The sequence below is a fragment of the Elephas maximus genome, chromosome 12 (genome assembly GCF_024166365.1).
Source record: "Elephas maximus indicus isolate mEleMax1 chromosome 12, mEleMax1 primary haplotype, whole genome shotgun sequence".
In the NCBI taxonomy this organism is placed as follows: Eukaryota; Metazoa; Chordata; class Mammalia; order Proboscidea; family Elephantidae; genus Elephas; species Elephas maximus.
In genome coordinates, this window is record NC_064830.1 from 95,019,348 (window position 1) to 95,033,287 (window position 13,940).

General features: G+C 48.6%; 1 protein-coding gene and 1 long non-coding RNA gene across 2 annotated transcripts in view; one reads left to right on the plus strand and one right to left on the minus strand.

Moving 5' to 3' along the window:
• Positions 1–13,940, minus strand: part of PRKAR1B (protein kinase cAMP-dependent type I regulatory subunit beta) — a 146,711-nt gene that overhangs the window by 66,806 nt on the left and 65,965 nt on the right. The gene's annotated exons all lie outside the window — the stretch shown is intronic.
• On the plus strand, positions 1,658–6,712 carry LOC126087571 (uncharacterized). Its single transcript, XR_007519772.1, has 4 exons — positions 1,658–2,051; positions 3,737–3,925; positions 4,049–4,089; positions 6,465–6,712. It is a non-coding gene; the product is annotated as an uncharacterized LOC126087571 (long non-coding RNA).

A 13,940-nucleotide genomic window follows, 5' to 3' on the forward strand; every position in this document is an offset into this window, starting at 1 on the left:
CACAACCAGATTCTATTTTCATCCATGGGGTGGTGAAGTCAGAAATAATGGCGACACCCAGTGTTGGCTAGGGCAGGGCCCAGCAGCAGACCTCCTTTCTCTGGGAGGAGGGACTAGTATAATCTTTTTATGGAGTAATTTACAGCAAGTAACAAAAGGCTTTGGGGAGCCTACCCTAGAACTATCAGTTCCACATCTAGGAATTTACCCTCAGGAAATAACTAGACAAATTCAACACACGTAAGTGTAGTGATACTCGCTGAAGCATCGTTTAACTTACATTGGACCAAAAACCCAAAATGGGCAAGAGCAGAGGATTTTTAAGTAAATCACGGTACTTCTATATAATGTAACGTTGTGTGGCCATTAAAAACAGTGCTATAAGCGTAAAGGAAGGAAGATGTTCACAACGCTGCCAGTAAAAAGAAAAAAGGTAGTTTACAAAGCAGTATACTTAGGAAAATGTAACAAAGTAAACACTCTAGAGGTGCTATACCACAGTGCTAACAGTGATTATCTTGGGGTGGAGAGGGCATGGGGGTTAAGTCGTTTTAAAGTGATTTTTGTTTCTTTTCCTGATTACTTGTACTTATTTGTACAAGTAACATTGAGTGAAATAAGCCAGTCGCGAAGTACAAATACCGTATGGCCTCACTTATACGAGATAAGCAAATATGTAGGAAACAAAGATTACGAGTGGTTACCAGGGGTAGGACAGAAGGGGAGAGGAGGAGTTTTTGCATAGGAAGCACTCAGTTTATGTTAATGGTGGTGGAATAACTCAGAAAAAGATAGTGATAATGATTGTACAATATGAAGACTGTAATCAATGTCACTGAATTTTACATGTAGAAATTGTTGAACTGTATATTTTTACAATTAAAAAAAAGTAGGTGTGGCCTTCTCTCAAGGCACTGATACACAGCTTTGCTTTTTTTTTTTTTTTAAATATCCAGATCTTCCCATTGCCGTCCAGTCAATTCCAACTCATAGCGACTCCATAGGATTTCCAAGGCTGTAAATCTCTATGGAAGCAGACTGCCTCATCTTTCTCCTGCGGAGCCTCTCGTGGTTTTGAACCGCCAGCCTTTTGGTTAGCAGTCAATTGCTTTAACCACCGCGCCGCCAGGGCTCCTAATACCTAGATATTAAAGTTAATTATAATAGAAAATAGGAGAAACGGTGTGCAGGAGGAGGGGGGATATAAGAAGGGGGGTATATGAGAGCTCTCTGTTTTCTGTAAATCTAAAACTGGTCTAAAAAATAAAGCCTATATTACAAAGGAAGATAAAGGTTAAATCCTGCTTCTCCTGGGCTAGTACAGAACAAGAAACATGCCTGAGAGATAAAGCAACATTTTTCAGAGCCAAACCCACTTGCAAAAGGGCAAGTAAACCAGGAGAGCCAAACCGCACCTCCAAAAGTTACATCTGCCAGACATTGTTACCTGTTATCAAAAGAATCAAAGGTAACAATTTGGCACAACGTTTCCACCTTTAGAAGGTTAAATACATTTCAGAAGGTGTTCAGATGCCGCCCAGCCTCACCTGGCTCAGAAAGTACAGGAGTTTCCATATGCCCTCTCCTGCTGCGCACGTTGCCCCTATTATTAGCAGCCTTCCCGCATTTCTTAAAATTGATGAACCAATACTGGCACGTGATTACACTGAGGTTCACCCTTGGTGGTGTACAGTCCTCTGGGTTTTGACAAATGCACCATGTCAGGCATCTACCATTACAGCGCCCTGCAGAATAGTTTCACTGCGCTAAAATGTTTTAGCTTTTTAAAGCCTAGATGTTATCTTTTTCTGGGTGCGGGTGTGGCACGTGAAGGGTAAAACAGCCCTATCAAGTCCATCTGGAAAATGCCATCTGTCTTCGGAGGAAATACCCACATTTCCTCTACACCCTGACGGCCCGGCCCCGGGGCCCCAACGCGCACAGGCTTCGACTGGTACTGGATTCCTCTGGAGGAAGGAGGCCTGAGAATGTTTCCAAAGCCTGCTGCCTCCACCTTACACTGCCTCGCTCCAACCCGGCGCCAAACCCAGGTAACAAAAACTAGTCTCCTACATTACTATCTACTAAATACGTCATTTTAACTTTCATATTTAGGTCTTTTGTCCACCAGGTAGGGGGTCCCCACATAGATAGCTGCCGTTGACTCAGCTCTGACTCCCGACAACCCCCGTGTACAATAGAATGAAACGTTACCCGGTCCTGTGTCATCCTCACAATTGCTAACACGTTTAAGTTCATCATTGCGGCTATTTTGCCAGTTCATCTCACTGAAGTCTCCCTCTCCCTTGCTGGCCCTCTACTTCACCAAACATGATGTCCTCCTCCAGCGATTGATGATGTGTTCAAAGCAAGTGAGTTGGGCAATGTCCTGTTGTGAACTGTAGGGTTTTCGCTGGCTGATTTTCAGATGTAGATCACCAGGCCTTTCTTCCTAGTCTTAGTATGGACGTTCCACTGACCCTGCTATATTTAAAATACCAGTGGCATAGCTTCCAGCATCACAGCAACATGCAAGCCACCAAAGTACAACAAATCAACAGACAGCTAGTGGTTTTCCCATATAGTCAGTCAATTTTCCCAACAGCATCAACTAATCAGTCCATCCATATGTTAGACATATATAGCACGTACAATGTGCCAGTAAAGGAGCCCTGCTGGCACAGAGGTTAAGTGCTTGGCTGCTAACCAGAAGGTTGGTGGTTCGAACCCACCAGCTGCTCTGCTGGAGAAAGATGTGGCAGTCTGCTTCTGTAAAGATAACAGCCTCGGAAGCCCTGTGGGGGCAGTTCTACTCTGTCTTATAGGGTCGCAATCGGTCGGAATTGACTCAATCGCAGTGGGTTTGATTTTGGATGTACCAGTAAAATAAAAAAAAAAAAATTTTTTTTTTTTTTTAGTGTTCTAGGTGTTTTACAAGTATTAAAAAGCCTACTGCTGTTGAGTCGATTCCAACTTATAACAACCCTATTAAAACAGAGAAGTGCCCCATAGGGCTTCCAAGGCTGTAAATCTTTATGGAAGCAGACTGCCACTTCTTTCTCCTGCAGAGCTGCTGGTGAGTTTGAACTGCCAAGCTTTCACTTAGCCGCTGAGTGCTTAGCCACTGCGCTCAGTGGTTTTTTTTTTTTTTTTTAACATATATTAGCTGATTTAATTCTCAAAACAACCTTGTAATATTTATTATCATATTCCCATTATCCTCACTTATGGGGGAAGGGGAGAGGGGACTGAGGCACAGAGAGGTTAAGTAACTTGCCCAAAGTCACACAGCTGGTAAGTGGCAGAGCTGGGATTCGAGACCAGGTAATCTAGCTGCAGTTTTTGCCCCTAACCACTGCACTGAATGGCTTCTCACCTCTATGAAAATTTTGTTGTTGTTATTGTTGTTGCTGATGTCAACTCAGCCCAAACTCATGGATACCCCTATGCACAATGGAATAAAATGCTGCCTGGTCCTGTGCCATCCCCATAATAGGTTGGGGGTTGCATAGGGCTTGTCGTGATCCATAGGGTTTTCATTGGCTGATTTTCAGAAGTAGGTGGCCAGGCCTTTCTTCCTAGTCTGGAAGCTCCACTGAAACCTGTTCAGCACTCTAACAACATGCAAGCCTCCACTGACAGATGGGTGAGGGCTATGCATGAGGGACATTGGCCAGGGATTGAACCTGGGTCTCCCACATGGAAGGCGACACTGCCCACCACAATCCAATCTTAGTGGTGTCCTTATCAAAGTGGAAGAGAGACACACAGGAGGAGGACAATCGTGTAAAGATGCATCTACAAGCCAAGGATCGCCCAGGGCTACAAGAAGCTGGAACAGACAAGAAAGGATCTTCCCCTAAAGCCTTCAGAGAGAGCAGCACCCTGCTGACACCATGATCTTGGACTCCCAGCCTCCAGAACTGTGAGAGAATACCTTTCTGTTCTTATAAGCCCTGTTTGTGGTAGTATGTGATAGCCATTGTGGGAAACTACTATATCGCCTATGAGACATACCATAATACTTCCTCCTGTGATTTACTAATAGGGTACAGAGCTCTCTGCTGCTGAAACATCCCTGCATTCTAGGTAAGCCCTACTTGGTTATATTGTACAGTTTTTTAAATACTCTTTTGGCTCTGTTTGGCTATTTAGAACTTAGGCATCTACAGTTATAATGGAGTGTGCCTACAGTTTCCTTTTCTTGTATTGTCCTTATTAAGTTTTATAATCAAGATTACACTGGCAGAATATAACAAGCTGGGCAGCTTCCTCCTGTTTTCTATTTTCTACAGCAACTTGTAAACGTAAGAATGGACCATTGGTCGAAGTTTGGCAGAACTCACCTGTAAACCTGTTGGGGCCTGGGGCCCCTTGAAAGGGAAGGTTACCATTTCAATTGACTTAACACTTACTAATCTCTTGAAGATCTCTATGTCTTCATGTGCCAACACTTGCACCATTTTGAAGTCAGTGCCCAACATTTAAAAATTGAGAGGTTCCTAAAAATCCAAATCTCTAGCTTTTCTTTAAAAAGAAGAAGAGGAGGGGGTGGGGGAGGAGGAGGAACAGTAAGGAGGATGAGGAGGAGGAGGAGGAGGAGAAGAAGAAGATCTGGCAACATGGGACCTACACTCTCTCAAAGAAGGAAGTCCATCTTCACTGCCCACTCTCCACCTGGTGGTGGCACAGGTTCACCATGCTCCCCCCACTGACCCCACCTCACTAATGGAATTCCTGGTCCCCACAGCTTCTGAGTTTGCCTGAGCGGCTCGGTGCCCAGTGGGAGTGAAAGGTAGGGATTTCAACACAAGGGCATGAGGTCAGCTCTGTGACAAATGACAGCACCCCAATGTGTTGCCTGGGGGAGCCCAGGGGACTGAGTCTCAAAGGGGTTTGCCCATCTGTAAAGGGGCATGACAATGTGCCCACCCCACGGCACTGCTGGAAAGATTAAACCCAGCGAGACTTGTGAAGTGCTTAGGAAGCAACGAGCACTTGGAATTGTTCCTGCTGCTTCCAAACCCCACTGGCAGGGCAGCTCAGAGCCCCTTCCCCAGCCTCCTAAAATGCTCACAAACACCTCAGGGGCCCTTGGGAGGGATGCCATAGGTACACTCCATGCCCAAATCTCAGCCAGCCTCAAACAAGGCTATGGCTGTCCGTTCTTTTTTTTATTGGTTTACATTTCTAGTATATTGTGGAACTGCAGCCCATAGGTGGCCTGCCAGGTAAACACCCCAAAGAAACCTGCTGAAGCAAACAGGTTGGGCCAGTTCTCGGAGCGAGCCCTGGCCACCTGGGTGGGGGCAGAGGACACAGAGAGAGGGCCCCCAGCAGCCAATGAAAGCTGCATCTGCAGCCCACCGAGCACTCAACCCCTCCTGAGGCCACCTGATCCCTCCCAAATCCACCCAGCCCCTCCCAAGTCCACCTAACCCATCCTGAGGCCGTCAGCCCCTCCCTAGGCCACCCAATCCCTCCCAAGTCCACCCAGCCCCTCCCAAGTCCACCCAGCCCCTCCCAAGGCCACCTAATCCCTCCTGAAGCCATCAGCCCCTCCCAAGTCCACCCAACCCCTCCTGGGACCAGAGATGCAAGGTGGGGAGTTAGACCCTTCCACCATATATAACCCCCCCTCCCTCCCTCCAATAATCCACATCTCTGCACTTTAGAATAACTCCTTGGGGCCAAAAAATAAAAGAATTTTAAGCAAAAACACCATGACTGTTACAGCAGCGAAAAATAGTAAGCCAGGACTTCTCCAGCAATAAAACAAATCACATTGCTCTTTCAACATATCTTTATTCTTTTTAACTTCATATTTTGAAAAATTTATGTATTTTTATATTATATTTTAAAATACATATATAAAACATATATATACATAAATATGCATATATATATATATATATAAAAACCAAACCCGTTGCCATCGAGTTGATTCCGACTCATAGCAACCCTATAGGACAGAGTAGAGCTGCTCCAGAGAGTTTTCAAGGAGAGCCTGGCGGATCGGAACTGCTAACTTTTTGGCTGGCAGCTGTAGCACTTAACCACTATGCCACCAGAGTTTCCATATATACACATATATATTTTTAAACTATATATTTTTTATATTTTTAAACTATATATTTGAAAGGGATCAGTGGTGATTTGGTGGTAGAATTCTCACCTTCCATGCAGGAGACCTGGGTTTGATTCCGGCCAATTCACCTCACAGGCAGCCATCACTCGTCTGTCAGTCAGTGGAGGGTTTTGTGTTGCTGTGATGGTTGGAAACCCTGGTGGCATAGTGGTTAAGTGCTACAGCTGCTAACCAAAGGGTCGACAATTCGAATCTGCCAGGCTCTCCTTGGAAACTCTATGGGGCAGTTCTACTCTGTCCTATAGGGTCGCTATGAGTCGGAATCAACTCGATGGCAACAGGGTTTTTGTTTTTTTTTTTTGGTGATGGTGAACAGCTTCCAGACTAAGAAGCACTAGAAAGAAAGGCCTGGCAACCTACTTCTGAGAATCAGCCAATGAAAACCCTGTGGATCACAACAGGATATTGTCCGACATACTGCTGGAAGATGAGCCCCCTAGGTTGGAAGGCACTCAAAATACCCAGTGGCCACAACAATGGACCCCGGCATACCGACGACCATAAAAGTGGTACAGGATCAGAGTTTCGTTTGTTGTGGATGGGATGGACTCAACGGCAGCTAATAACAAGTATTTTGAAAAACTGTAAATGCTTAGGAGTGTGCTGACACTCTGGCTGGTGTCACCAAACCTCCGAGCACGACACAGCACAGAGGCACCGACCACGGTTCGCATGTGTGCACATGGACAAGAAGCAGGTTTGACGGTAGATGATGCAAAGAGAAGGTTAGAAAAAGACCCCGCTGGGGGCAGAGAACTGCCCAAGTGCACACTCGTGTGTTTTTCTGACCTCAAATGATGCCATACAGGGTGGAGGGGGGGAGGCAGGGGTGCAACTAGCACAGAGTCTCAAGTCTCCTTCAAAAATTGTTTTCAAAGAACTTGCCTGCCACCCTTGTCCCGATGAAATTTTCCTCCATGGCTGGTTTGGACGTCTGGGTTGGCGCTGTCGAGAGAAGGCAAGGCCTGGACTCTGGGACAAACCTCCTGTGCGCCAGGCGCTCTGAAAGCTGTCTGGTTTATCTGCTCTCCGAGCCCATGTGACAGAGGGGCTTCCATCTGCCGCTCGCCCGGCGCCCAGACATGGCACCCCAGCTTGTGTTTAGGCTCCTCTGCTGTTTGGAGAAACGCTCACAACACTCCTCTGTCTACTCTGAGTTTCCAAATAATTCCCTCCAAACAGCAGTAACTCAGCACTGGCTGTTCACCGCTGGCTAGAGACAACACCTCGAGATTTACTAAGAGACCCCCTCCCTGGGAAGCCTCACCCCACAGGGCCCAGTGTCACCCTTGTCTGTGGATACCAGCATCACCAAGAAAAGCACACGAACGCCCAGGGTTCAAGGTGGACAGCAGATCTGAGGGAGGTCCACGCTGAGTCTCCACCCAACCCTGTACATCTAGGTGTAGGACTGGAAACTTCCAACCACTGGCCACGGTCCCCAGGGTCCCCAGATACCGGAGCCAAGCCAGACCTGCAGAATCAGAATCCACCTGTGAGGACATTGGTGCTTGTAGGTTTGGGTGGGTGACATATTTGGGAGGAGCTTTTAGTTCCCGTGCATTTTCACTACGGAAACAGAAGTAAACATACCTGAAATCTGGCCACAAGCCTGTTTATCACGTGCTGTCTGCAGTCACCGGAGACTGTCCAACAGCTGGGGCCCAGTGGATTAAATTACAGAACGGAGCACATGGCGGTAACGCTCAATGTGCCGCAGAAAGGCACTGGTAGAGATGGGTGGTGGTCGTTCTATGACTAGCAAGGAAGAAATGGGTTCCAAAGCAGTTGTTGTCGTTACTAGCTGTCATCAGGTTGGCTCCAACTCATGGCAATCCCACGTAAAACAGCGAGATGTCGCCGGGTCCTGCACCGTTCTCATCATCAGCAGCACGTGTGAGTCTACTGCTGTGGCTATCGTGTCAATCCATTTCATTGAGGGTCTCCCTCGCTTTCACTGACCCTCCACCTTACCAAACAGGGTGTCCTTCTCTACAGACCGGTCTTTCCTGATGACATGTCCATAGTAAGCCCGTATACGTGGTATCATCAGATTCTTCTAAACAGATGCAAGAGATGGGGTATCCGTGTTCCATGTGGACAATGAGGTAGACTGAATACATAGTGTACTGCCCAGTTTTTCTTATAATTAGCAAGTACTGAGGTTTCATAATTTTTTATTTATTATTATTGTATTATATATGGTAAGATCAGTTAATTGAGACCTTATATCCCACATGCCGTAACCAAACTCTGAGCTGGGAACCTCATCAGAGTCCTTGACACCAGCAGGTGTGGAGCCGGGGGGTTGAGGCCAGGCAACCAGACTTCTGTGCAGGGCCAGAGTGGCAGAGGCCAAGGTCCCAGGACTATTCTCCAGAGGCTGACGTCCCGAGACTCGGGTTTTGGGTCTTTTGTCAAGGGTTTCATTTCTGGAGGAAGAACGAGGCCCCACTGTCTACTGTTACACAGGCACTGGGGCATCTGGAAGCCAGGGCTGGAGGGAGGCGAGCGCAGGTTGGGTACAGGTCAGAAACCCTGCTCTCCGCTGGGTCCGAGACAGCTGGGCAATGGGAGGTTCTGGCCCATTCTCACCAAAAGGCCTGGGTGAGAGTTAGAGATCCATGTCCACTGCATCACCGACAAATGTTCATCCGAGCCCTACCGACCTCACCTCCTTCAGGAAGTCCTCCAGGATTCCTCACTCCCCAATCAGGCTCAAGGGCTCCTGCTCTTTGGGTTCCACACTACTTTGGATAGGAGTCCCCAGGTGGTACAAATAGGTAACACGATTGGCTATGAAAGGTTGGAAGTTTGAGTCTACCCAGAGGCACCATGGAAAAAAGGCCTGGTGATCTACTACAGAAAAATCAGCCATTGAAAACTGTATGGACCTCAGTTCAACTCTGACGCACGTGGGGTTGCCATGAGTCGGAACTGACTGATGGCAACTGGTCTGGTAGTTTGTATAATGGGGGGTGCTCCCCCAGCCCCTCAATTTCAAAGCCCTCGGGGCAGAATCTCAGGCTCCTCTCTATACCCCAGCAACCACCACACGGGAGGCCAATCCTTGCTAATTGAAGGATGAAGGAATGCGCTGAAAAGGCCAACCTGGTCTGCAAACACAGGATGCCACAAACCACGGAGAAGACCCTGCCCTCCCCATCTCAGTGCCGCCACCTCCAAGGGGGGACCCAGAGACTAGGAAGCCCCCAGTCCTCTCTGCCTTCCTTCTCTTTAGCCATTCCCCCGGGGAAGAAAATGCTCTCTGGGATCTCAGGCACCTTCCTAATTCCAAACCCAATGGAGTCTCGGTGCCATCACCAAGTTCTGAACGCTGGTGCTGTTACAGCCGTCGGCAGCTACTCCAAACGTGTGGGCAGGAGAATGCAGCCACAAGCAGGTCTGCCTGTGGGATCCCTGGAATGTCTCATCTTGGGCTCCTTGCGCGGTGGGAGAGTGTCCTCTTTCCAGGACTGCAAAACCCATCAGCAGCTCTCAGCACAGCTTCAAAGGGCCGGATTCCCGCCTGGGTGGGGGGGGCGGGGAGGGGTGGGGGGTGGCCAGAGCCAGCAGAGGCCCCTGCTCCGTCCAGAGCCCCTCCAAGGGGGGTAGGTGAGGGTGGTCACGGCACTCAACAGGGCAGACGCTGAGCAGGCGGGCAGGCTCGGGAGCCCAGTCAGAAGAAACCTGGCCTGAGGGACCTCCTACAGAGAGCCTGGCTGGGGAGGGGCTGGGCTGAATGAGGCGCCAGGAGGAGACCCTCAGTCTGTGTAGGAGGTCCCCGTACTGCCCTGGGGAGGGGGGGGCCTGTGGCTCCCTGTGGGGGAAACAGGCAGACTCCAGTTGATTTTATTGTTGTTGTTGTTTTTGTTAGCTGCCATTGAGTCAGCCTCCACTCATAGCAACCCCACAAACAACGAAACAAAACCCAGTCCTGCACCTTCCCCAAGATCAGTTTTGGACTGGGCCGTTGTGATTCATGAGGTTTCCACTGGCTCATTTTCTTAAGTCGATCACCAGGCCTTTCTTCCTAGTCTTATCATAGTCTGGAAGCTCCAGGGAAACCTGTTCAGCATCACAGCAACATGAAAGCCTCCACCAACAGACATGAGGTACACTGGCCGGGAATCAAACCTGGGTCTCCCACATGGAAGGAGAGAATTCTACCACTGAACCACCGTTGCCCTCATTATTATTATGACTGTTAAATTTGGTCTGGCCCTTCATCCCAAGGGAACACACATAGTTTTTTAAAAGGCAGGCTGTGTGAGGCTGGCCCTGGGGGTCAGAGGTGTTGCTCTGTGACCTTCCACGACCATGACCTTATCTAAGGGTCTGGGCGACGACTTGCCACACACTCACCCTGTACGAGCTCAACACTGAGCACAGGCAGCCACCCCAGGGGCCGCAGGGATCATGGAGAACAGGCTTGCAAACTGGAAAACTCAGCTGCCCCTGGGACCAGGTGGGTCGGGGGGCCTAGGACACCTCAGACTCTAGAGCGCAGCAATGCCAGGGTGGTGGGAGGACCCATGCGCAACAGCATAACATTCCGTTTTTCAAAATAAGATGGAATTCCACAAGTTTCTGTGCTGTCTCCTGGTTTTCCAATGCTGGTAATAAATGGGTAATTCCAAGTTTGAAAAGCACTTGTTCCAAACGGTCAACAATTACTTTAAAACAAAGATGAGACGATAAGGAAGCAGAGAAACTAGATTAGTAATGGAAATGGAACAACCAGAGCAGAAATGAAAGCGTTCACACTTTATGAAGGATGTAACCAATGTCACTGAACAACCTGTGTAGAAACTGTAAACTTTTACCAAAAACACAATAAAATATTATCTAAAAATAGCACTTGGTAGGACAAAGCACGATCATGGCTAGGTGCCCAGGGCAGGTACTTCTTTAAGGTCAGGAGCCCCAGGCCCCCACCGCCCAGCCCAGGGCAGAGCAGGCACCCATACAGGCTCTGAGAAGGAAGATGTGCTGATCCCATCGCTCTGGGCAGGCTGGTTCCAGGGTCATCAGGAGCTTGAACTGAAGCCGGCCTGGGACACCGGGAGGTGTTCACACCCCCAGCCCTACTTGAAGCCCCTGAAGAAGAAGGAAGCTCGGCCAGAAAAAGGCAGCCCTGGGACCCACCACAGCCCTAAGTGTGAACACTGGAGATGCCAGACCTATGGGTGGGGCCGGCTGAGCAAAGGGTGATGTCGCATGCTAGGGGTCCTGTGGGGTCGTTAAAGAGTGAGAATTAGAGACAGGTTAGAGGTTAGAGGTCATCAGGGGCTGGGGGAGAGGGTGTTACTACTGACGGGGCACCGAGTTCTGTTTAGGGGGATACAAACCTTTTGTAAACGAATAGTGGTGATGGTCGCACAGTATGTTGAAAGTATCAATGTCACTGAATTGTACATGTACAAACGGTTAAAATGGCAATTTTTTGTTATACATACTTTACCATACTACAAGTTTTTAAAATGAATTAAAAAAAAAAAATGAGGCAGCTCTTTACATAGTGACTCAGAACGATCTCCAAGATAAGTCATGAAGTAAAGCAGTTTGTGGGACAGATGTTGCAGTCAACCAGGAATATGCATCTGTTCGTATAATGGACTATCTCTGGAATGATCTGTGTGCACACTTGCACACTCACTTGTACACACATATACACATGCATACAATCACACTCACACACACATGCTCTCACACACATATACACACACACATGCATACACATATACACCCACAGGTGCACATGTGCACACACACTCACAGGCTTGCACACACACAGTTAACGGTGAGGGCCACTGGGGAGGGAAACAGGTGTGGGGGCAGGCATTTGTTTATCCTTTTATATCATTTCAACATACACCATGTATATTTATTACCTAATTAAAAACCATTCTTTTTTAAACAATTTTAAGTTCTGCCAGGCACCCGTGTAACACTATATTTGGAAGAAGGCATTTCTCTTCTTAACTTCAAGGGGCTGTTTGGAGGACCACCCATGTAACTGTGGCGAGCACCACCAACTTCATGCCAAGGCCCCAACTTTGGGACAAACCCTTCTCCGAGCCATGGGGCCCCTGAGTTGCCCCCCTTCCCCACACAGCTATACGGAATGGCCCCAGGCTCCACCTGGGGGGAAGTGTTGTCATGGCCCAGGCTCATCTCCCAGCACGGATACCTGTATCTGTGTCGCGACTGGAGCCACCAGCCCTCACTTCACTCCACTGTGGTGCTGGCTCTCGAGGAGGGAGCCTTTTCTGCAGGGCTGGGGGACCCCCTAGTGCACAGAGCATGTGGAATACAGCTGCCTCGTATGCGGATGACTCCATGCTCAGGGCCACGTCCGAGGCCTCTGTGGTCAGAGCTGCGTGATGCCACCTTTTGAGGCAAGGCCAAGGCACAGTTGGGTTCACACCTCCTCACTTGCACACAAAAATGCCGGGGTAAATTCCTTACCTGGTTTCCACGGACACCCGAGCACAGCCAGACACGCTCTGATACACTTGAAACACATCTGCCGCCAACAATAAGGTAATTAGGCAGATTCTGCGCCACACCTGCAACAGGTCTAGCGTTTTACGGGGTCTCCTGCCTCGGAGTCCAGCCACAGGCAGGAGCCAATGGAAGTCCCCCATGGCCCTGCACCCACTGGTCATGTGTGGAGGGCATGGACAGGTCCACCTGAGGCAGGAGTGGTGGGTGCAGCCCCCCACTGGGGAGCCGACACCTGGGCTCCAGTCCTAGCTCTGACATTTGCCTTCCTGGGCCTCAGTTTCCTCCTCTGTAAAATGGGCATCAGGTAGCCCTGCTTGCCAAGCTGTGGGGGGCATCAACTAGATCAAGTCATGTTGCATCAAAGGGAGCAGATTTATCATTTAATCCTGCCACCGCCTTTCCAACCACTCCCCACCCTGGAATATGTTTAAAACTATCATGCTGTCAAGAGTCCTCCTCCAACCATCTTTCCTGCATCCTGCTAAGGAGTGTTCTCCAGGACATCACGTTAAATGAAAAGAGCAAGAAGCTATGCAGTCTATACGCACAGCTGCTGCTTTAAATCTACAGACCGGCAAATCATAAAACAAAACAATGGTTACCGAGAGGCGAAAGGGGAGTCCCTGGGTGGCGCAGATGGTGAACACACACGGCTGCTAACCGAAAGGCTCGAGGTTCGAGTCTACCCAGAGGTGCCGCAGAAGAAAGGGCTGTGGGTCTGCTTTCGAAAAATTGGTCATTGAGAATCCTGCGCAGCTCAGTTCTACCCTGACGCACATGGGGTCGCCATGCATTGGGGTTGACTCCACGGCAGCGGGTTTGCTTTTTTGGTTTAGAGGTGAAAGGAAGGAATAGGGTGTGTAGGGGGGTGCAGGGGATACAAGGACAAAGCAAGACCCCTTTGAACATGCCTTGTTTTATATATTCGCGGTTTTGGAACCACGTTTATATTTTACGTGATTACAAAAACAAGATTTAAGAAGTAACACAAATCAAAAGCAGAAAGCAATGAAGGAATTTAAACGTGTGTCCAGTTGCCAACCACACAGAGAGAACTCAGCCAAGTGCCTTTAAAGCACAGTGATACCTAAGGCCAAGGTAAACTCAGGACCAAGATCCCAGGCTGCTTCTGTTTTCGGTGATCATATTGCTGCTGGTAGTACTGGCATTATTATTCTGAGATGGGGCATGTGCGTATTGTGAGACAAAGCAAATGAGTTCTTTTGTCCATGTCATTTAGAATTGGGATTTTTAGCCTGGGAGTAAAAGCTGTGTAAAAACT